The sequence below is a fragment of the Sparus aurata genome, chromosome 19, assembly GCF_900880675.1.
Source record: "Sparus aurata chromosome 19, fSpaAur1.1, whole genome shotgun sequence".
NCBI lineage: Eukaryota > Metazoa > Chordata > Actinopteri > Spariformes > Sparidae > Sparus > Sparus aurata.
Window position 1 is genome coordinate 12897571 of NC_044205.1, and position 24545 is coordinate 12922115.

At 44.1% G+C, this 24545-nt stretch overlaps 1 long non-coding RNA gene across 2 annotated transcripts in view; it reads left to right on the forward strand.

The window, feature by feature from the left end:
- LOC115570386 (uncharacterized) overlaps nt 1-24545 on the forward strand; it is a 177202-nt gene that overhangs the window by 62472 nt on the left and 90185 nt on the right. For both annotated transcript variants that reach the window (XR_003981761.1, XR_003981760.1), the window contains exon 3: nt 19759-19894. This is a non-coding gene — a long non-coding RNA (uncharacterized LOC115570386). The remainder of the gene's footprint in view (nt 1-19758; nt 19895-24545) is intronic.

The window sequence follows — 24545 nt, forward strand, 5'->3', positions numbered from 1 at the left end:
TTGCATTGCATTTCAGACACGGGGGGCTTGTTGGGTAAAGAGTGAATCCAGGCCGTCAGTGCTTCCTATTAGGCATCTCTGGTATTTTCCAAACAGCTGCCTTTGATTATTCGCAGCAGGGGCTGCCACAATACCGCCATGAGATAGCATCAGCTGCCTCCAATGGTGCAGCCAGGGACAGGCTACAAGGACAGGATGCAGATGCAAACTCACACACACACACACGCAGTCAGACTGGTGTACGCGCAGAAACACACACTCACACACACACACACACACACACACACATGCCAAGTAAAGACAAAGGCCAAGTGGCGTGGAGAAGGAGGAGGAGGAGGAGGAGGAGGACGAGGAGATGGCCTGCAGTGGCTCTTTAGGGCTTCCTGTCTTTTTTTTTCAGTCCCTGGAGGCCAAAGATACTTCCCATGGCTGGTCACGCTCATCCAGACCATTTCACATAAGAGTCCAAACCTTATTTGATGTCATACGTAACCCCCGAACCAGACAGACTCGCTTCCCCTCCCCGGCAACTGTTTCCATTAAGCAACCAGGCGACGCTGTTACGGAAAGCGGTATAATTTTAGCAGTCGAACCCCCCCCCCCCCATTTTGCAGACATGAAAACTTAATAATTTCAGATTTCGGCGTTATTATCAATTACAGCATTTTTAATACATTAAGCCATGATAGTGTTTTAAGAGGACGCAGATGTCTCTGTGGGTTGCCGTCCATGACGTCTAATCTGATTAGGGATAGATTAAGGTGAGTTAGACATAATGATAACTGTGACTCATTGCCTTTGCTTCAGATATCCACCTTCATGTCAGGATAAACAACAATATTTAGGAAACTGATAATCAATGGCAGCATTAGATAATGGCGCACAATCTCTATAATGACTCCAAATGGGGCTCTAGGCTGATTAAAATGCCAAGGTGAGGTATTCTACCACCATCTGTTGAATGGGTAGCAATTGAAAATAGAAGTGAGTGGAGGTGAGGGGGCGGGGAGGGGAGTCGGCGTGTGTTGTGCTGCCGTTGATGTCGACGTGGCGCTCATAGCCTTTTCCATTCCAGATCAAGCCGAGATGAAACTTCCCCCCGCTGTTCGCCTTTACAGCAGGTGCTTCATGGTGTGTGCCGCTCTAAACTCAACCCCTTTTACCCGCTGACATTTAGCAGACACACACATTTTGATCCCCCGCTGCCACGCTGCCAAATATTGAAAGGCAACGAGGAACATAAAGAGCACGTATTTACTTAGCGCTCGGCAATGACACTGCACAGGGGGTAGAGAGAGAGAGAGAGAGGGAGAGGGAGAGAGAGAGAGAGGAGGAGAGGAGGAGAGAGAGGCAGAGAGGGGTTAGGAGAGAGAAAAGTCAGCGGGGACGTGACTGTATCCATAGAAACCTCAATCAAAAAGCGGATTCGTGACCTCACGTTTTTCAGCCGGCGCACATTTGAGGGGCGAGAAGCACTCAACATGCCAGCCATCAAGCCTCGAGAGCCATTTGACGAATAATCAGTTTGTTATTGGTCTTAAACAGTGCCTAATTAAAATGGTGACCCCGGCCAGGCACCCTCTTCCTACACCTAACCCAAACAGGAAAATCTGTTTAATTGCAGCTGGAAAAAAAACGAGCAGATCTTTTTTTTTTTTGCATTGGAGGGGGAGGCGGGGCTTGAGGTGGTGAGAGGTAATTGACCCTCTGTGAAACAAATGAATCCTCGGGGGACTCCGGCTCAGATGGATGTTTAAATGCAAACAGTAGTCGGGTCCACTCGCAGGAGAGGGCCCAGAACCACACAGGCCCTCGGTCCCTGCTGAGCTCCTATAAAATCAAATCAAAGAATCTGACATTTTCACTAACCAGAGGCCCTGGCGCTGGTTCCGCTACAATAACATATGGACAAACGGGACAAATTGAAATGAAAGTTGTAAATGAAGCTCACGTTAAAAAATGCCTGAGATCAGAGGGAGGGAGGGAGGGAGGCAGAGAAAGAGAGAGGGAGGGAGGGAGAGAGAGAGACAGAGAGAGAGTGAGAGAGAAGATTAGTGGTTAGGTGAAAATGTTTATTTTCACACTTCAAAGTTCCCAGCTCAGTGTGTGTGTGTGTTTAAGATCAACAGACCCTGTGATGAACAACCTGTTCCATGCTGGAAATACATTCTGTGAAACACAACAGTCCTCTGTAGGAACCTTGCAAAGCACTGACTGGGGAGTATTGAATTACAGCTCTTACTACGCTGTGAAGCAGCGAGAGAAACACACTCTCACTCGCCCATTTCAAAAGATGTCACTTTCATGTGCGCGTCTCAACCTCGGCACACAGACACAAATCGAGCCTTTTTATCTGGGAGAGGAAGAAGACGCGGCTCGGGAACCTGCTGAATCAGTTCTGCAGCGTGCTGAACCGCACCTCCACATCAGGACTGGTTGCCACAGTTTGCTGTGTGTGCAGCAGCTGTACGGCACAGTCAACAGCAACCACTTAAGAAATGATTTCGGTCAAATGCACATTTGCTTTTTCCGCTCGAGTTTTGATATTTAGCTAGTTCTTAGGTGGTGCTCAAAGGACAACAGTAGGATGTTAAATTTTAAGCAGCACTAAGGGGAAGCATTATTTCACTACTGGGTATAAATCATTCATTTCTAACAAGCCCGCTTTTTAGGAACCAGTGTAAGACAGCCTCATTGTTTTATTTTTATATTTTTTTTACTTGACGCTGTGATTTGCAACCCGAACATAACCTTACTGTTATCCTTTTTGTTTTGGAGATTTTAGACGGATTTGTCAAACACATAGTAAAAAAAGAAAGTTTTGTGCAGTGTTTATTCACGTCTGTGGCAAACAGAAATGTACCTCATAGAACATCACCCGTGGGCATATAGTCAATTATGACATCGTTAAGAAAAATAATAGACATACTATAGCAAATAAACATACTACAGCAGATGAACATACAACATATAAACATACTACAACATATAAACACACTGCAACACATAAACATACTACAACATATAAACATACTACAACATATAAACACATAAACATACTACAACATATAAACATACTACAACACATAAACGTACTACAACATATAAACATACTATAACATATAAACATACTATAATATATAAACATACTACAACACATAAACACACTACAACATATAAACACACTACAACACATAAACATACTACAACATATACACATACTACAACAGATAAACGTACTACAACATATAAACATACTATAACATATAAACATACTATAATATATAAACATACTACAACACATAAACATACTACAACATATAAACATACTACAACACATAAACATACTACAACATATAAACATACTACAACACATAAACATACTACAACATAAACATACTACAACACATAAACATACTACAACACATAAACATACTACAACACATAAACATACTACAACACATAAACATACTACAACAGATGAACATACAACATATAAACATCATGCATCAAAGGAACATCCTACAGCAAATCAACATAATACACCAATTGAACAGAATACATTGAATAAGCATACTACAGCAAATTAACATATTTCATCAAAGCATCATTCGACAGCAAAGGAACATTCTTCATCAAATAAACATACGCAAGACAAAAAAATAACCTGTAATGAAATTTAACACCAGGTAACTGTCACTCACCGTCCCTCAGCTGATGACAGACAGCAACATAGACTGCTGCTAAGTTACAGCTCTTATGAGTCCTCCCCCAGTAGGACTGTATCCAATAGGTTGAGCAAACTCTTTATTATTAATTAGATCTGTTTTTAATTTCTTCGTCAGATTTTTACATATGGTGAGGAAGTGAAGTCCTGTATCAGGTTTACCGAGGGTGCAAAGTCAGGCTTTCTTGCGTCTCAACCCTCCCTGCAGCAGGACTTCGCTTGCTCAGTCTGTACATTCATCAGAGTTCTTTTAAGCTCTTGTCACCAAAGCTCAAATAATCTACTATGGTGCAGTGTTAATTTAGAGCCAGATAGAACTGCATTTTTGCGAAAAGTACACATTTTTTTCTGCTTGGATTTGACTGATTGCTGCCGTGAATTTCTTGATATTCGTTTTAATTACACACTTTTTAAAAAATGTATTTTATTGTTTATTCATGACTACATTTCTGCATAGAACCATACTCTGTACATTTGGTTTTAAGCAGCATTCTTTCTGAGCATGGTAGTACACACACTGCCAGCTGGGGGGAGGGGGGAGACTATGGAAGACATACATCAAAAAAAAGTCCACTTTAATGTGTCTTTTCTCACACTCTGATCCCCTTGCATGCCTACTATAATCAGTCTTTGGATCAAATTCTATATCTCCGCTGAGCCCAACAGAGACCTGGCCTCTAGTGGCCTTTGACACATGATTGAAGCGTCAGTCGTCTCAGGCTCCCCGTCTGTGAAAGCCCTCACGTGAAGCACCAAGAGATGGCAGTATTTCACAGAATATGTAGCAGCGAGCCGGGCTGTGGGGGTGGGGGGGGATTATCAGGAGCCGCTGCAGCACTGGTTTACAGCTTCTTCTGTTTGAATTGAAAAAAAAAGAAAAAAAAAGGTCTTAGGAGAACTTGTAAAGGAATATCTAAGGAGCATATTGTCATCCCATTCTTTGTTACATCTCTATATGTCTCTTTTTTAATATTTAGATCTCCCTGCTGGATTGAACAGCGCTACTGGCCCCTCAGTTCCAGTGTGTGTTTAAGAGATAAAAGAGTGAGTTGTAATGTTGACGAAGTAATATACTGTAACAGAGTCAATTTATTTGTTAAAAAAGAAGGAGTCATTTCCTGTGCGGTAGGATCACTGCCAAAGATCGGTGCAAAGATAGCTCAATCTTGCTTTTACACGACAAGACGGGGATTAAACATTAAGTAAGTGTGATATTTTGAATATGTATTTTTATAATGAGGAGTGACATCTTTCTGTCATTTATTTTTATTTCAAAATGTAATACGAGTCCAAAAAAAAAAAAAAAAAGCACTTTCCTGAAGCACCCATCCGAATGACAGTGATGCACTCTGATATCAGATTCACGCTCTCATGCTTTACAAGTCAATATCGCCCCAGTCTGGCGACACACTTATTTGTGCCCTTGAATGAGATGTTTGTGAACCGTGTATTGAGAGGCAGCTGCTCAAAAATGTTCGGGGAAAAGGAAATCAAATCTAAATAAACAAGTTGCACCAAATGTTTCATCAGCTGTCACGACGCGAAAAAAAGGAGGGTCACACACACAATGAGAGAGAGGGGAGGGGAGACTTCCTCCTTCTCTCCCCTCGCTCCCGCGTGCCGTTTGGAGAGCCTGCCAAAAAGTTTTGACGAGTGTAACATTTTTCGGGGAGTCGATTTAAAGAAAAAGAAGAAGGGAAAAAAAGGAAAGAAAGAAAGAAAGAAAGAAAGAAAGAAAGAAAGAAAGAAAAAAAAGTCGATGGGAGATAATCTGCTCCTGGCTAGTTCTGCTGGTATTGACTGCGCCTGCAATTCATTCTTTACATCTTTTTGCATGAATTCAGCAGCAGAAGTGTAAAACTTTATATTTGAGGATCTGTTTATTTTGTTGCTGATGGAATACATTTGCAGCGCGCGCGCACACACACACACACAGCATTTACATTTTCTTCAATATTTTGTCTCTGGCTCCTGTGTGTGTGTTTGTTACACAGCCTTGCATGCCAGTGTGAGCGCGGCCAGATGAAAGCGTCTGCGAAATGGCGTATGTTAGGGTGTGCGTGAGTTCCTCTTTTTTTGTTTCCTTGTGTCCTGTGCATATCTGTGCGTGCAAGTGTGTGTGTGTGTGTGTGTGTGTGTGTGTTTGTGCGTGTGCGTGAGTGTGTGTTACAGAGTGTGGAGGGTAGAAGTCAGGCCTAGGCCTTTGTAATGAGCAGCCTGGGTTCTTTCTGGTTCAGCTGCTCCTCTCCCTTATTTCACGCTGCGCTGCTCACCAACTCCAGTGGCCCAGTGACTACAGTCCTGCGTCTCTCTCTCTCTCTCTCTCTCTCTTTCTCTCTCCTCCCCTCTTCCTCCCTCTCTCTCTTTTCAGTCTGTCCTTTTACCTTATCTTGTCTTTTTTTTTACTCTCTTCCCTCACCGTACCCCCCCTTTTATAACCTCCCCCTTCTCCTTTCTCGTATTTGTTTATCCTGATTCCCCTTCTCTCTGCGTTGTGTCGCCTAAAAAACTCTCAACAGCAACCGAGAGAGAGAGTGTGAGAGGGGGAGAGAGAGGTAAAGGAGCATGCATGAATGGTCACTACTGCCCCATACCATTCATTCCAGCGAAGGGAACTGCCCTCCAACACTCCGCCTCACCTCCTCCCTTTCCTCCACAGACACCACCACCTCTACAGGCCTCTGTGGAGCAAACGGGGTGTGTGTGTGTGTGTGTGTGTGTGTGTGTGGGGGGGTGCTTTAGCATGGAGTCGTTTTAACAAGACATTTCTGCACACACACACACACACACACACACACACACACACACACACACACACAACTGTACCACCAATCCCCTCCTCCATCCCCCTTCCTCTGCTATATCTCCTTCAAAAGCCACTATTTCCGGAACCACAGCCAGATATATTTGTTATCCCCCCCCCCTCTCCCTTACATCTACCATTTCACTGGGTTCTTTTCATTTCTTTGACCTTGAGCAGAGGCACAGTTAAAGTATTAGCAAAGGTATATGGGAAAGAATGAGAAGGCTCAGTCTCCTCTATCCATCCAGTGCATTTGCCCACTGAAGCTTAGAGTGCAGACGCAGTCAGTAAAGTGGCAGTGCCTCGCGATAGTCACTCATACGCACACATACACATTCAATGAGCGCATTGAAAAAAGATGAAGGCACGAACAAATATGGAGTATTATTAGAATTGTAATAAAAGAGGGGGGAAATGCGACTACGCCTTGACTTATTTTCCTTCTTTTGATGAGGGGGAAGAAAGGATGTTCCACAAAGGGTCCAATAAAAGCAGGCTTCCCCCCGAGTGGAGGCAGGCTGAGCGACGTGTTTTTGAACTCCGGGGGGAAGAAGGCTTCCAGGCCACTCTTTTGAATGGGTGGGAACCGTCAGTTACTGAGGTAAAGGTGCGCTGTGGAATTTACAGTTGTGAGAAGTTGCCCCAGTAATGTCACTCACAGAGCTTTAAAGTCTTCTTGTTTTATTGGCTCGGGCTGATGAATATGTTAAGATTTGTATCAGTAGCGGTTGACAGGTATCTAGTAAAATCTGGCAACTTGACTGTTGGTCTTTGACGGCGGTTAGTTCGTAAAAAAAAGCAGCGCGTGGAAGGAAATGTATTTCAGCTCAATGGAGAGTCTTACTGTCACATTTGAAATGTTATTTAGCCTTAATTTCAATCTTACACTTAAGAACGATAAAAAAAAAGCCACTGACAATTATATAAGGTTGAACTTTTAGAAAATGTTGTTTTTTAACCTTAAAGGTGCACTATGTAGTTTTGGAAAAGAAATTCAGAAACTTTCTATTATATTGATATGGTAATAATACAAACTCAGAGATATTTATTTTTTCCACCACTGGATAAACAAGCTGTTCTCAGAAGAATATAAGGTCCCCGGAACACTGTTTGAAGCTAGAAAAGGTGGCAGGGTCCGCCAAATTTCATCTAAGTAAATTTAATTGTGTTGTCCAATGTCAGTTTGTATATTGTGTTTATTCAGTTATTAAAGCTACGCTTGAAAATCAACCAGTGAAGATGTTTCTCCTCTGATTAAAATGTCCTCCCAAAAACTACACAGTGCACCTTTAAAGAGACACAACCACAGAAAACTATTTCAGTATTTAACCCTCATCATATCCGCCAGACTTTGTTCAATGCCGCAGATAATGGCGAAAACAAAAAGAGCTTCTTCCCTCATTAATTTGACTGAACTTTACAATGCAGGCCGAAGTGTGGCGTTAAAGCGTAATGTGATAAGACAAGTATGAAAGCATGTTCCTAATAGTGTTTGTGTGAATGTGTCATCGCATCACAAACACTGATACATTTAATTTAAGACAAAATCGGGGCACAATTGTTTAATCGGCATTTTGACAGTATTTAATGATTATTCCGTATTACCCTTAAGTGTGATTGTTTCAGCGCTCGCTCTGCGGTATTACGTGTCAAACGTCAGATGTCTTTTTTTTGGGTGCAGAAACTCTTCACACCTCGCCTACCCTGCGACAGAGATCCTTGGAGAATGAATCAATTTACACCACACTATGGATATTAAAGCAGGTGATAAATATAATCATCTCTGGCGATCACCTTCCAAAGTAGCCGTGTAACTGTTTTCAGCGGCGTGAAATCCTTTATCAAGCCGTCGCTGGTTGACAGAAACAATTATCCAGAGAGGGAGGTAAATGAATAAAATTAGCACTCGGAGCCCCCTTGCACATTTGCGCCTGTGGCTATCACCATGCGACGACTTCCCAAACTCTTATCACGGGCCCGGCACCAGAACGGCATGGGCTTTGTATCGCACGGTCACCCCCACCTTTTTTCACAGTACTACTCCTAAACACACACACACACATTTAGCCTCACACTCCACGCTTGGTTTAATCACACAGTTTGTGCATGGGTAGTGGCAGAGTACTTCATAATGGACTCATTTTTTGCTGTGGAAGATTCCAAACCAAAGTACTGTGGCAGCCGTAAATGTGTGTGTGTGTATGTGTGTGTTTGCGTGTGTGCTCCACAGGCTTTAAGCGCGGAGGAACCTCGGTTCACATACTTGACATACATTTTTATTGCAACAGGAAACACTTAGGCCAAATGCTCCCATGTTCAGAGGTGACTTGCGGTTTTCAAACTGGGCATTCCTTCCCAATCTCTGCCTGGGAGCCAGGAGAGAGAGAGAGAGAGAGAGAGAGAGAGAGGGTGAGAGAGAGAGAGAGACTATTAAATGAGGTCATAATTGTTTCCTCCCTCCTTCCCACCCCCCCTCCATCTTCACCCCCACCTCCTTCACCGGTCCCCTGCATAGTATTTCCTGTTAGGACGGCAACCAGACAGCCTTTATTTACCCTGTGCTCATTTCCCTAAATTAATACCCCTCGCCCACATCTATGGCATGGGATCTCGTTTTGTGAACCTAATAAAAGTTTGGTAAACGCTCCGCAATTTGTTCCACTGGCAACAACTGTGCCCGGAGTGTTGGGCGAGTTGGTTGGAAGCTGGGGCCGTTGTGTTTTTTTTTTTTTTTTTTTTTTTTAGCGCGGTACTCACCAGCGGGGAGGATGTGCAAAGAATACGCACGCCATGGACGCACCTCACAGATTGGTCAATTTCCACAAATGTAAACTGAAGGATTAACATACTCAGTTCTATTTTTCATCTTTTGACTGCCTGGTGTGAGGACTTCTGATGTCTACCGTGGTGTTTGTGGCATAAAGCTTACACATTAATCAGGCAGAGGAAACATGACAGGGCATAGTCATATTCCGTGTAGTATCTGGCACAGGCGTCCTGGGCACATACCCAGGGCCTTATCGTCAGACAGAGGAGCGACAAACCGCTTAATTTGTGTATTGTTTAACATACTTATTTACATAAATAAACAATATTGAAATCTAAAAATCTAAAATAATCTCCGGTTTTAATGTTTATACATCTATTTATTTATTGTTAGCATTAGCTATACTTTTCTTTTATGACTTACTAATTGTGCACGAATAGGAGCTATCAATAGACCAGCTGAAATATGTTCATTATTAAATGAATGAGTATAACATTAATGTTGCATTCAAATAATTTTTTGTTTGCCAAACTTTAAACTGTTCATATAAGGGGGCCCAAAGAAAGGTTTGCTTCAGCAGCCTGTCCATTGAATCCGGCCCCGCTCGGACTCAAACATAAAGAACAAGACTGCATTGAAACACTGCTGCTGATTCTTTGACCTCACGTTGAAACCCGCTGAAGTTACTGTTCCAGAGGTAGAATGCACTCGGCATGCCAAGTCTGCACAATCTTTCAAATTTGTTATTCTTATTAATAGAAGTAACCAAAGATCAATTGACACAGCCTGGCAGCCAATCACAGGATTCAGGCTGAATGAGTTCATGTGAGAGGAGTAAAAATGTCCAAAAAATGATGTACAGCTTCGACATTTTTTTAAGGAAATCCTTTAAAAAAAAAAAATAATTCCTGGATCGGAATCGGCACCAAAATCTAATAATCCTGTTTCTTGGATCATGGCTCCATCTAATCTCACTGTAATGTATTAAGTAGATTTGTGGTGCGCTGCTGTTACTGTAGCAAACAAACTGAGAGGGGACCAAATAGATGACCTCCTTGTTTTTCGGGGTTTTAAATTGAATAACTGTTTGATTTGTGAGCTTCAGCAGCTACATGGAGCAATAACAGGCTACTTTCAGACGCATTCTCGTGTTACTCGTTAATTAAAACAAATGCTCGAGTAATATTTGCGACTCGGTGAGTGCGTTGTCTCGCCCTCCGCTCAAATGTGTTGAAAGTGCTCTGTCGTATTTTTTTTTTTACAAGTGTGCCACTGGTTATCTTCTTAACTCCTCAGAAAATCTAATTTCTCTCTGGGCAAGCATTTAAATGCCTAATGACTGATAAGTGCAGCTTGGACTGTGTGTGTGTGTGGTTCCTCCTTCAGCTGGATTGAGATAAGAAACTTTGCTGAGCATTCCCCCCCCCCCCGTTTTTCCGTCGGGGTTTGGGGGGGGGGTGCAGCGATAACTTCCCAACTCTTCATTCGCTGCTTATTTGGCATCATTATGTGTAATCGGCCTAATAGAATATGTCAGGGCTAATACGCCGAGGTTTGGCATGATGAAGCCGGGTTCTGCCTTTTGTGGAGGTAGGCGTTGCGGAATGACATCCATCGCAGATGAATCTTTGGAGTAAATAGAGGGTTTCATGTTGCAAAATGAGAGTATTGATGCCATCCTACATGCCCTGTAGCCAGAAGTTAGAGAGGAGGAATGGTGAGAGGAGGAGAAGGAGCACAGAGAGAAAAGGAGTTGGGATAAGCGGTATAGGATATCCAGGAAAAATACTATTGCTATGGCTAAGCCAGGAATAATGACTTTATTGAATTTGACTGTGGTGCATTACGGTCTTGCATTCTTGAATGATTGACTTCTCTCTTTTACTGTTTTCTTTTCTCCCTCTTATTTTCCCTTCCCCTCCAAGACATTCATCTTTGGACACACAGAGACATAAAAATAATGTTTCTCAGAGGCGATCAGCAATTGACCTTGGGGTTTTTTTTTTTTCCCTCTCCCCCCGCTATGCTTCAGTTCCAACAGAAATTGTACTCCGCTAATTGTGTATAAAAAATGTACTTTGAACTCGGTGGGGAACTTTAACTTGATTTTTGCCCACAACTGATGCCCAGGCACTCTTTCTGTGTCTGTGTTCTGAATACACACTCTTTATTCGGTTGTTTCATGTCCCTGACACAAGTACAGTAGCTCATCAGAATCCAGCTCCGTTGCCATCTCCAAAGGCGACGCCTCGGCTTGAATAGTTTAAAGAGAAAGTGCACTATATTCAATTTACGATGCGCCTTTCTTTCTTCGGTGATTGAAATTATACTCGCATACACAAAAACTTCGGCTGTGCCCTCGCGAACACCAATGTCCACGCTCCATCACCGACACGCACACCTCCCACACACTTGGTGCATAAAAGCACAATCGACAAGCCACACATCTCGCGCACTCGCTCGGTCCCCCGACGCACACACACATTCACTCACACCCAGGCAGAGTCCCTAAACCGTGACATCCAGGACCGTGCTATAATTACAAGGCAGATGAACACATGGCGACAAAGCGGTCTCGGGAGGGGAGCGGAGCAGAGCGGAGCGACAGAGGTAATGATCTCTAGAACAAAGAGGCAGACCTGGGAGAACAGGTTCAAGAGTCAGCCACAGGGCCACACGACACCACAGGCATGACCTTGGAGAACTTTCCGGAACACTCGAGCATTCTCTCCGCTTTCCCCCGCGCAAACGCCTGTGCATTCGTGTTTATAGCATGAGCGTGCACCAAGCGCAGTCGCGCGCCTGCTCGTGAGAGTGTATGTGGGCTTGTGTGTGAGCGTGTTGCGTTCAAAGGCAGACGTGTCCTCGGGGGAGGAAAACCCTAGAAATTGGTTATTGTATCACTGAGGCTATTTACCTATTTTGGGGATTAACATATTTAATTCCCCTTCTTAATCCCGTTGGAGTTAATGCCCTCGCATTTCCAATTATCTGACTAAGTGTAACGCAGAGGGAGTCAGGGCTTCCTCTCTTGCCTGTAACTGGGTTTAGCATGCAGGTCGCAGAGCTGTAGCTACAGTGTGTGCTGTTTTCAAAGACAACTTGTTTACGCAATGGTTTAATTGACTTACCAGATCGACTAAGTTTGTGCTCTGACATTTATTTATTTTTTGGTGCAAATTTTTACTTCATTCAACCTGGTAAGCATGAAACGTAATCGGAGAACAAAGAGGAGACTCTCATTTTTTATGCTTTCCCTCCATATAGATTGTAAGACTCCAATGCATTATACTGATTAAACTTGCTGCTGTGATCAGGAAAGCATTACGCTGTTTGATGAGGCTTCGGGCCTCTGCAAACCTAAGTGTGTTTGAAACATCCCGGCCTTCGCGCTCATCTTTCGCCACTTTGTTTCAAGTGAAATAAAAAAGCAACAGCAGCTCAGAAATTTGAAGCCACTTTCCAAGACTTAAAATAGACATTTGAGAGATGTAACTGAGTGGTTTAACGACAGGTCAATTGCCTTACTACATTACAATTCACGATTTGAGTCTGACCTGTAGCGATGCTGGTGCTCAACCATTAGTTCCCCGTCCTCGTGAGCATCCAGCACCAAACACAAATCAAGGTTTTCGCTCCAAAGACTATGGAACACTCTCAAATTCTTCCTTTTCACGAGACGTGAGCTCACTGGAGAATTACACGAGGGTAGAGTTTTAAACCCCGAGAAATCAACGTGAAGACACTTTTTTTCCCCCATTTCATTGAATTGTGGTCTTCGAGATCAAGAGAGCGTCTTCTTCTCCTCGTGGAAAACGTTTTCGTCTTTTGCCCCAACGCGAAGTCTCAATGAGATCCACCTGGTGCGCCTGAGTCACACACAAACACACACACACAAAAAAAAAAATCACCCACTCTCTTCCCGACACGACGCACATGGAGAAATACCTAGACGGCGTATTTACGGATGTGTGCAGACGGGAGAGTACGTGTGCACGTGCAAACACACATGCTCTCTCTGAGGATGTAATCACATGGGTCAGTCTGCTCAGTGTCAGCTCCCCAGACTGGTGGAAAGCAGAGGAAGCATGGCTTGTAGCAGCTTTAAAAGCCTCTGACTTTCTCTCCCTCTCCGCTCCCTTTATTACTTTTCCCTGCATCTGACTGACTTCAGTAGTCATGCATTTGCAGAAATTCCTCACAAATCACAGCTTACAACTCGGAAGAAAACAGTATGGTGGGGATTACAGGACTATAAATAAAAAGCATGTTGTCTCTGCGCGTGCAAGCATGAGTAATATACTGAAGCAGTTCTGTACACATGTAATTGCACTTGCCCCCAAAGTCACATCGTCTTTAAAATGAGAAGGAGCGAGCGCCTCCTCCGATGTACAGTATGTGCCCTCTTATGCGTCACAGCGGCGGATGATGAGTGCATTCTTCATTAATCCCATAATTACGCATAAGGCCGCACGGAGCAAAAGTTGTGAACCTTTAAAGATGATTCTCTTACGCTCTCACACATTCGCCGTAATTACCGCGTGCCAGTTCCTGCACGCCGAGCGGACGTGTGCATCTGTCACGTCCGATTACGGGCCTGAAGTCCCGCATCATTTAGGATCCATTTTGTTTAAAATATCCCAAGCGGACGAATGAAATGTCAAGCTTGATCTAAAACATGCTCATGCTGTTCTCGAGGGAATTTTCTTCTTCTTCTTTTTTTTTTTTTATTTTTTTTTATACATTATACATCTTGAAAGCAAGGAAAATTTAGAGACACTTTGTCTCAGCCAATATCAAAAGGCTATTCAGTGCCATAGCCATTACCCATAAGCCCTCCATTGTGGACCAAGACGCTCCCTGTCACAAGACTCCAGATCACTGGCACATCCACAGAACCATGATCCTGAGAGCAAACCATCGATGAATGCATCAGATTCATAGATGTAACATAAAACTTGCCATGACATACCAACTCATGGCATGTCGGCGTGATTTCCGCGTGCATGAATGTGCGTTGTGTCGAGTTGTAATCGCACAGTGCATTCCCACCAAAACTACAGGAAGCAACCGATCGCATCTCAAATTCACTTCTACTGACTATCGAAAATGTCTCTGCCTTTGGCAATAAAGCTGTACACATCCAACCTATGACTAACGCTGCGGCATCCAGCACATTCTATTATTGCCACTGCTGTTGTTTAATTCATTTGAAATTAGACGTGAGGTCATGTGAGGTTTGATAAACAGCGATGCAGATTAGTGTACATCCAAACAGCGGGAGAAGTGGAACCCGTGCTCCTGGCTGTCGAAAGGTGATAATAATGTAATAATCTACCTTTTACAGTACATTGGAAAGGTCAAGAACATCATGCATTCTAATGCATGATGTTATGTAAGAGGAGCAGTTGGAGGCAAATGGTACACAGGCTGGTGAGCTATCGAAAGTTGGTAAAAAAAAAAAGAGAAGAAGAAGAAGAGGTCAGGGCATTAGCTGACGGCAGTAATTGACTTACTGAATATATTAAAAAAAAGCAATCCAATGGCAACACTGTCTTCCCCCTGCTTAAATGACTTGGAAAATTGTTTATCTAAGAGAAGAGGATTGTTTTAGGGAGACTTTTATAATTGTAATCATGAAAATAAAATTGTGCAGTGTCCAAATATGTGGACACCAATTTTCTGTTTAAAGGCGAACTATGTAGATCGGGAGAAGAAATTCAAACTCAGATATTTATTGATATGTACAAAATCAATGAGGTAATAATGCAAACTGAGGAATATTTACACAAGTGAATAAACAAGCTTGTCGCAGAGGGAAATAAGGTCCCGAGAACACTGTTTGAGGCTAGACAGATGGCAGGGTCCGCCACAGGTCAAGAATGGAAAACCGCATGAAACTGTGTTGTCCTTTAATGTCAGTTTGTTTATTCAGTTTATCCAGTCATTAAGTAAAACAGTGAAGATTTCTCTCTTTCTCTTAACATTCCTTCTGAACAACTACATATTGCACCTTTAGATAGGTGCAAATACAGAAAGCTTACCCTTTTGGTATTTTCATTATCATAGTTTTCAGTTTATTCAGTCATGGAAACAAAGACTTTGTTTATTTACTTTGTTTAGGCATAAAACAAGTTTTCTCTCCTGATTAAAATCTTTCTCTCCAAAACTGTGTAGTGCACCTTTAAAACAAACAAACAAAAATCCTTGAATTCGTGAAGCATTTAAGTACACCACTTTAAAATCCAACAGCTGTCTAATTTTGTAACAACTCTTGATTCTTTCTGTCCGAGGACGGACAATGGACCGCATTATGTATGAGGGGACACGCAGCCAAATCAGCGTGGACAAATTCTCCTGCCTCCCCCTCGACATAAAGATCTCTTTATCTGCCCTCTGGAGTGACGGGGCCAATCCAGCATCTCTCCTCTCCGTCAGCACTTGTTGTACTACTTCAACTCATTCCTGAAAAAGAAAAGCCCCCAGTCTTTCATTCGACAAGTTTGGGTCTTCCTCCTCCTCCTCCTTCTCCCTCCCTTTCTCTGCTCTGCTCCCCCCCCTCGCATACTCCATTTGGTGGTGACAATCCGGTCATTATGCCATCTTCGCCCTGTCTGCAACCCCCCCGCCCGCCCCAACCCACACTTCTGCGCTGCCCTCCGTCCTTCCCTGTCACCCCTCCCCTTTCGCCGAGCTACTATGAGCTATATTACTTTGACCCCGGCCCATCAATCTGCTTCAATTGGATAATGATCTGTAATCACGTTCTTTCAGGGGAGTCTATAAAACGAGCCGGGGCCTCAGCACCCCTCCTGAGAGGGCTCCTTCTGTTCCCTCACCCCCCCACCACACACACATTTGATCCAGGCGCTTCTCCTTTCAGCTTTCAGGCCCCCACTAAATACCCTCGCACATGGGCAGCCGCTGCAGCCGGCGGTGGGCCTTGTAAAGGGAGTGGAGGAGGGTGGTGGTGGTGGTGGTGGGGGGGGGGATTGATGGCTCCGCTGTTGATTTTTCATGGCCCCCGCTCTCCAATGGGAAGGGGATAAGAGGGACAAGGTGGAGCCCAGCAGGAGGGAGCGGGGGGGCACAGGAGGAGGAGAAGGAAGGAGAAGGGGCCGTTTAGAGCCAGGCCCAGCTCCTACCAAGTCCGGGGCCCCCCGCCCCTCACATTAAAGCTGACCCTCCATTAGGTCGTTTTGTACGACAGGCTTGTAATCGATAGAGCCTTCTAACTGAACAGGAGGAGCGGCGAGGGGTGGGGCTAGACGCTGTTTGGGGTGAGTGTGGGGGCAGCGGGCGTCATGGGTGTAAAGGAAAGAGTAGGAGGAGAGGGATAAAGAGAGAGATTAGGATAGGGTTGACGGACAGGGAGAAAGAGGCAATGAATGAATAAGTAAATGAATGAAGTGGAAGGGAAGGCAAATTAAGCCAGGAGTTTTCGCCTCCACCCGGCCTGTCTTTGGCTGCTCCTTCTGCTAAATTGGGTTTCAAGACAAACATAATCCCAACACAGGGAAAATAAAAAATTAAAATCGGGCTCGCTGATAAAAATCAAGTGCAAAAACCCTGGCTAATAAGAATCTAGTACCAAATTTCACTTTCTATTGCTTCCCCCCCGACTTTTCCTCTTCGGTTTGTTTGGAGAGGGAAATGACTTAATGTGTGTTACTGTATGAGATCTTAAGTGGTGTTATCACATGTGGAGATAAGATCTGAAGGGGGGAGAGCGAACACAAGGGGCTGTTTTCACAGCATATTGCACATTTCCAAGTCAAAACTGACCCGCCGAGCCACCTCAGTTAACAGTTATCAATTGTTCGGTTGGGGCCCTCATTGTGTCCGTCGGTGGCGACAAGCTGCGTACCGCTTTCGCGTTAAAACACACATGCATGTTTTGGGCACAGTTCAGGAGGCGATCGGAGCAGCTTGACCGCAATTTAAAACGCCATCAGTTCGGCGGGGGCTTTTGTGTAATCTCTTCTGCGCTCCTGAATATACATAAAAAGGCTGCAGAGTTTTAAGGGCCATACAATAAATTGATGAATGAGTATTTTCTCTCTCTCTCTCTCTCTCTCTCTCTTGCTCGCTCGACGGAGTGAGGGGCCCGTTCTTGTATATCATTATTCCCTCCACCCATTCTTTTGCTAGTTTAGGGCTCTTACATGTGGAGCATATGCCTATTGAAAGGGTGGCACCACGCAAGGCAGGCACAGATGGAGTCACCCTCCCCGTCAATGGAGGGACAATGGAAAATGGAAATCAAAGTTAAAGGGGTGCATCCAGCCCCATTTAGCCCACACAAAAGGTGCTTGTAGGAGGCAGGGCGTGAGGGACGGAGGGAGGGGAGGCTTTTGGAGCGATGGGCTGGAAGAACATGTCCCGGGCCACTAGAGTCCATCCCCGACTGGCCTCTCCATCACTGAGGTGATAGAGACGTGCTGACACGGCGCTAGACACCCCGGCCCTTGTTGCTTTTAACTCCCTGTCGCAGCGCTTGATGAACTGCGCCGAGTGATAATTGAATTCTCGTATTTGTTTTTAATGCCCGGGCTCAGGGCTCGCTTTTTCTCACCTAAAAAAAATTGCGTCTAACACTTTACAATGTTAAATAAAAAAGTGTAACCAAAAGCGGCTCAGCTGGCCTCCCTCCATTTCCTCGAGGATGGGGGAAGTGCTGACGCGCTGTGACAAAGCCGGGGATGGACGTCTGACGAAACACGACACTCGAATGCATATAAACTTCTACATTTACAGCAAATGGTTACTTTGGTGGATTTACAAGATGGCCGAGTGGTTGGGCTGATAGAAATCCATTTATGGTGTTACAGCGGCTGCATCAGTCTATTTAATATCAGACTGGTCCGCGTGACATCGCACTAGAAGTTCATCAAATGATGTTGATAGTAATACATCATTATTTAGAACAAGAATCAACTCACTTAATGACGAAATGAACTTCAGCGCCTGTGTTGTTCGAGCACGTGCCCGAGTTTACACAGACGTCCCTGTTTGTTTATCGTCATACGTGATCTCCATGGCGACCTCGTAGTAAATAAAACAGTGTTAATAGAGGAAGCAAAATAAACCAGAGGAGGAAGCGGGGCGCCGTCCATCCTGTTGTTGCGGTGGATGCTTGCTTTGAACGCAGCTCTGATGTGACCCATAAAACAGTGTGCGTTGTTTTAAGAGACAGTGATTTCACTCTCATTAAAGATAACTACACTCCACTGTACGCAGGTATGTGACACCTCCGCGTTTAATGGTACGGTTACTGTATCCTCTCCCGGCATGGGTGCTCATTATCCACGAGCAGCAGGTGAATCTCTTTCACTAACGTCATTTTTTTAAAAACATCATTTCACATCAGTTATTTGTCTTAAATTTGCTGATATTGAGTTGCACAGTATGTTCACAGTGAAGTCACTGTTGGAAGATGGTGGCAAGGAGTGAGCAACGGCCACATGAGCATTTGTTTTGATCTTCGCATGAGTTTCATAAAATTGAAATAAAAACATTTAAAAAACACAACGATTTTAAGATTATGGAAAAAGTGGGACAACATGTCTTGTTTGTGATTGGACAGAACCCGAGTGTACTGTCATTTCCTGTTTGTACAGTGCTCTACTCTCATGTTTGATGCTCCCTCTCAAATGTTGTGTGTACTGAGATCTCGCGTTGTCTGAAATTTGTATGTCTATTTCTTTTGTGAAATATTGCGGTTTTTGAAATGCCATTGTGTTTTTTTGTGAAATGTGGATTTTTTTTTTTTTGACATGTCATTATGTTTTGTGAAATGTTGTTCCTCCTTCCCAAATGTTGTGTTTTACGAGATGCTGTGCTGTCGGCAATGTTTCCTTTTGTGACCCGACGTTTTTGCCGAAATGTTGAGATCTAATTGTGTTTTGTAAAATGTTGTGTTCTTGGAAATGTGGGTTGTTTAAAATGTTGTTTTTTTCTGAAATGTTGTTTAATGAAAGGTTTTCCTGAGATGTTGTTGTTCTTTTCTGCTCAATTGCTGTGGTGTGTGCAGTGTTGTGTTTGGTGAAATTACATGTTTACTGAAATGTGGTCCGCTCTGCAGTGTTGACTTGTTGCGTTTTGTGTTGTTGTTGTGTTTTATTAAATGACATGTTTACTGAAATGTTGTTTTTTCCTGCAATGTTGTTGTTTTCTCTTTTGTGAACTCTTGTGTTTTCTGGAAAGTTGCGTTTTGACCCTCAGGGCCACTGTACATTTCCGTACAAATTATTTAATGACACTGTTGATAGAAGAAATTCTACTGAATAGCGTATGAAAAACCCTGAATTAGTATACAGTGCAGCAATATTTGAAAACTTTGAAAAACCAATTCACGGTCAGTCAATATTTTGGTCACATGTCTCTATTAGTTCCCAGAGCTCTTCTTCTATTGTGTCTAAATGACAATAATCCCTCATTTGATCTTTTTGTGTCATGCAGTGCGGCTGACAGTGGGGCGTTGGCGTCTGTGGAGGCTGAAAGATGGCAGGCCTTAATGAACCTTGGTCTGACCTTTGACCTCCTTCCCCCGACGACATCACCAGCTGAGGGCTTCCACAGAGGGTCCACTTGTGTGGTACGGCGAGCACACACACACACACACACACACACACACACACACAAAAACTGCTGTCCCACAATCTGTAATACGAATGAAACAAGCTTTTTTTCTTTCAGGTTTGATTATTAACACCATAAAATGCAGCTGCAAAAAAATTACAAAACACCTCCCTCAAATTTTCCCTGAGTGTGTATCTAAACCGCTGGAACAGACTGCGCTGCTTCTTCGCGGTTTTATCTTTGAGCTGCTTTTAGTATTCAGAGTACTGCGATTTCTCCAGCTAGGATTCACCTCAGCCGCCCTTCTGTTTTCTGTCTGTAGTCTGGTGTGTGTGCCCGTCCAGGGGGCACGACATGGTTGCCGATGCGTAATACCCTCTGACATAATTGTGCTGTCAATCCACAATATCTCTAATGCATGAATAACTCATGACTGCAAGTGTGATGTCTGCTGTCTGTGCCTCAAATGAGATTTTTGTTTCCACTGTATGTGCCTTTTCTACTCGTTCGATCTCATTTGCGGGCTGAATATATCCGTTGCCATAAAAAAAAAAAACAGAAACCTGACTCTGGTCAATCCCCTAAAGCTATATTATATTCTGCTGTAAATAAAAAGCCAAATGTGTACATGCTGTATGCAAATTGCCGTCTGACAAGTGTATGACCACCAAGCAATATGAATAATGTAATCTGATTTTATATTTAGGTTAAGAAAATATTTGCAGATTGCATAAAATGATATTTCCGGCAGTGTATGGTGAATATAAGGCTCGAAAAACAAGAGATTTTAGGTTTTAGTGATTGTGCTTATTTAAAATCAAGGATTTGTGTCTACGGTTTAGTGTAAAATATTCACATATATCAGCTGTTTTATGAATTACACAGAGTAGAGAAGACATACTGTGTCTTTGTTATAAAAAATATGACAATTTATGTGCAGTAGAGTTGCAACCGTATGAGATTTTGGTAGAACAACCCTCTCTCCAACGTCTCTCGCTGTGACGTTAAGCTCGTCACGGCGCTATACATCCGGTCGGTTCTCCTCTACAACACAATTCTCCCCTCATTATTCTTCGCTGTTTTCTCACGCAGCCCAGATTCTCTGTTGTGAACATCTGCAGAAAAATTTGACCGATTTACAGTACGCATCACACGGATGAGGCCCAGTCGCGCTCAGGTTCAGCTTCCTAAACAAGTGCCCCTCCTTGACCTCACTCCGTCTTCCCTTCGCCGGGCTTTACGTTCCTGCAGAATATGCATCCAATTATAGCGGCGGAGCGCTGTGGAGCAGACTGACCGTTCGGAAGGACCTTATAATTGTATGTTATGTTTACACGTGTATCTGTGTGAGCGCGCCTGTGTCTTCCACCTCATTGATCGCCGCGGACGTTTTCCGGAGCGCAAATAAACAACCACTGTAAACCACTGGACTCTATCTGCTGCGTGGACAGCATGAGGGATCAGCTTTGGCTGTTAAACGGTCAGCATGCCATTAGTTTAATAGCCTGACAATGATTGCTCTGGTGCCTGGTATAAATTACAAAACATAACGAGACATTGCTTTATATTATCACGGGCCTCATTTAGTGAAATATACAGATGTAGCCACGACATTTAACTTCTTTTCTTATGAATGTTCCTGTGAGATGGGGTCATTTTTGCCCCAAAGCGATCATGTTAAGCCCAAGAAATGCATACATTTTTTTTTATCACAAATTCATTTTACAGTCGAAATAAAGAAAAATAGAGAAGTTACAGAGGATTTTTTTTGGTATTGGGGAAACAAATAACTCCTAATCAGTGTTGCGTATATAAACCGTAACACCTGAGAACACACACTCCAACGCTCAACAAACACACCGCGCCCCTGCAATAATTGACTGTTTGATCCAGCTTGTCTCGGGTCCAGTCCGCCTCCTCTCAATGACTATCCAATCAATCCAGGCTCCCGTCCGAAGTGGCATGTCCCATAACAAATTACAGCTAATGAAATAACCATCAGAATGACATTACATGGGCGGGCCCACTGCATTATTACCCAGCGTGGCTCTATATGAGCATGTGTGTGTGTGTGTGTGTGTGTGTTATTATCACACATGCTATTTAGCACCTGAGTCGCTCCGTGTGACCGACAGGTCTGATGAAGGATCTCTGTCATCCGCCTTCGTGTTCCTGAAAATCCCCAACTGACCGCAAAATGCATTCATTTGAGAGAACAGTGGAAATAAACACGTTTTATTTCAATCTTTCATGCACTTCTTCAAACTTGAAAGACTGCGTGATTTGTTCCAAGAACTAAAAACCTTGTCTCCTAAAACTCACAGAGCTTGTTCCCATTACCAGACTCTTTGTTTGCACCGAAAATCTCATTTAGCTCCCTCGGCCTCATGTAATGTCGATGTCCCTCCGACAAGAGACCGCCGTGGCAGCCCGCACTCTCCACGTGAGTCCAGCCATTCTCCCTCCGTGCTGCAGCCAAATCTCTCGCTTTTCTCTCATTGCCTTCCTCTTCCATCTCCTCCTCCACCACCACCACCACCACCTCTTCTACCATTCCAGAGCTGACGGCAGATGGTGTTTTAATAAAGTCCAGTAGGAATAGGACTGTGAGTAAACAATGCAGCACATGCCAACTCAGTAATTGCTGGGCACTATTACAACCCCTGTGTCTGGCAAGGGAGGGAAGGATGAGAGGCAGAGTGGATGAAAAAAAAACAAAAAAAACAGAGGATGAGGCAGACACACAGCGAGAGGACAAATCAGGAAGGCGAAAATAAGAGAACGAGGGAAAGGGAGTGAAGGAAAAAAAGCAAGAGATGGAGTGGAAAGAGGGGGTATGGAAAGGGCGGGCAGCGTACACACATATACACCTAGCAGCTGGAGCCAGAAAAGCGCAGCTGGTGAAGGTGCAGGGAGGCCACAGGGAGGAGGGGGCTGAGCGGGGCTGGGATGGGCTGGTCGAGGCTGTGCTGGGCTGGGCTGGGCTGGGCTGGTCTAGGCCAGCGGGTGCAGTCCCGGGCCTACAGCCTCCAGGCTATGGGCTCCGAGCCCAGTCTCTGAGTCCCAGGCCCTGCTCTGTGGTCTCCACTGCTGACACAAGGCCAACGCAGTCCCCCGTCAAACCCCCAGTCATTGGTCAGGCACATTCTGGAGGAGGTGGACTCAGGCAAGACCAAAGTTAATGCTCCTGTTTCGCGCTACTGTAAACATGAAAACGATGGCTAGAATATTACTTAAAGTCGCAAGGCCTTCACGAGAACAGCAGCTGAATTCATGCATTGCTTATCCGGATATCTTCGACTCTTTTTACCCATTTCAATGCAGCCTGACCCTTCTAAAGCAACACGCAGAACACAAATACCTACACATGCACGCCTTGCCATTTGATCCCTTCACTGAGCCTTCATCACATCACAGAGAGGTCCTTACAAGTCTTGCGGAGAGCTTTCCCATGATGCACCATTACGCCTATCGCCTCCAGGGGTGTCAATCAGAAACCATCCCTCCACAGGTCTGACAGCTCGGCTGCCTTACGTCACACACCTGTTTGGCTCAGGTATTACTCAGAGGAAAATATGTGAAGTGATAGAGAACAAAGAAAGAAAAGCCAGCGAAGGCGTATCATCGGTACGCTCCTTAAAGATCTAAAAGACAAAAAAGCAAGTAACTCATCTCAGTGTCGGCATGCTTAAGATACTTCCAAGGTGCTTTAACAAGAAGAAGCGTCCGTCAGAATTCAAAAGGTAGAAAAAGGTAATAAGGCAATAATATTTCCGTTTTACCTGGGTTAGAGTTGATGAAGCACCTCCCACAGCTACATAGTTAGCGGCTCTCATCAAAGACAATTAGCGAAAATGACTTTTATCTTAAAACTGAGGTTAAATGACCAGTCTCCTTAACCTTGAAGTTCACCGTCCGCATGAATATTGAATGATTCTTAACCTTCTGTTCTAATGCTAATTGAAGCAGAGGGGGGATATTACATATTTGTAATTAGGGGCTGTTGGATAGGGCTTAAGCTCTGAGCCTCATTAGCTTAATCATGAGGACTCTATCAATTATGCAGGTGGAGGTATGGCGGTGATTTGAGAAACATTCTGCTCCGTAGAAAACTTTTTCTCCCCCCCGGAGTAATTATATTGACGTATTCCTCTTGGACCTTGTCATTAATTCCAGTCCTTCTGAGGGCACCTTTTTCCTGAGCGAATACGGGAGATGGGTCTGACGCCAGAGTTGCTGCATCTTCTCTTGATGGATAATCTCAGGCAAGGCCGAGTTATATGAAGCTAATCCACACGGAAGTTACCACAAACACAGCGCCCGAGGACATCACCCAAATACAACATCAAACGGCCTCCTGACAGGTTTGCTGATGAGCACAAACAAGGCTTCGTGTCGAAACACAACTTCTCCTCTATGACATCTTGAACTTCTGTCCAACCAAGTCTTCTCACATACTTTCAGGCCTTGAGAATTTGCCTTTTCCCCCTCAAGGCACCGAGGCAGAGAGACAGAAAGAGTGAAAGACGGAGCTCGGCAGCTCGGAGAGAGTGAAATATGAGCTGCAGCTCCTGCAACAAGATGTCTTCACCGTGAGGACAGTCCCCGTGGACCTGCCATATTTATTTGAGCACAAAGTGGACATACGCAACCACACAGCGCTCCTA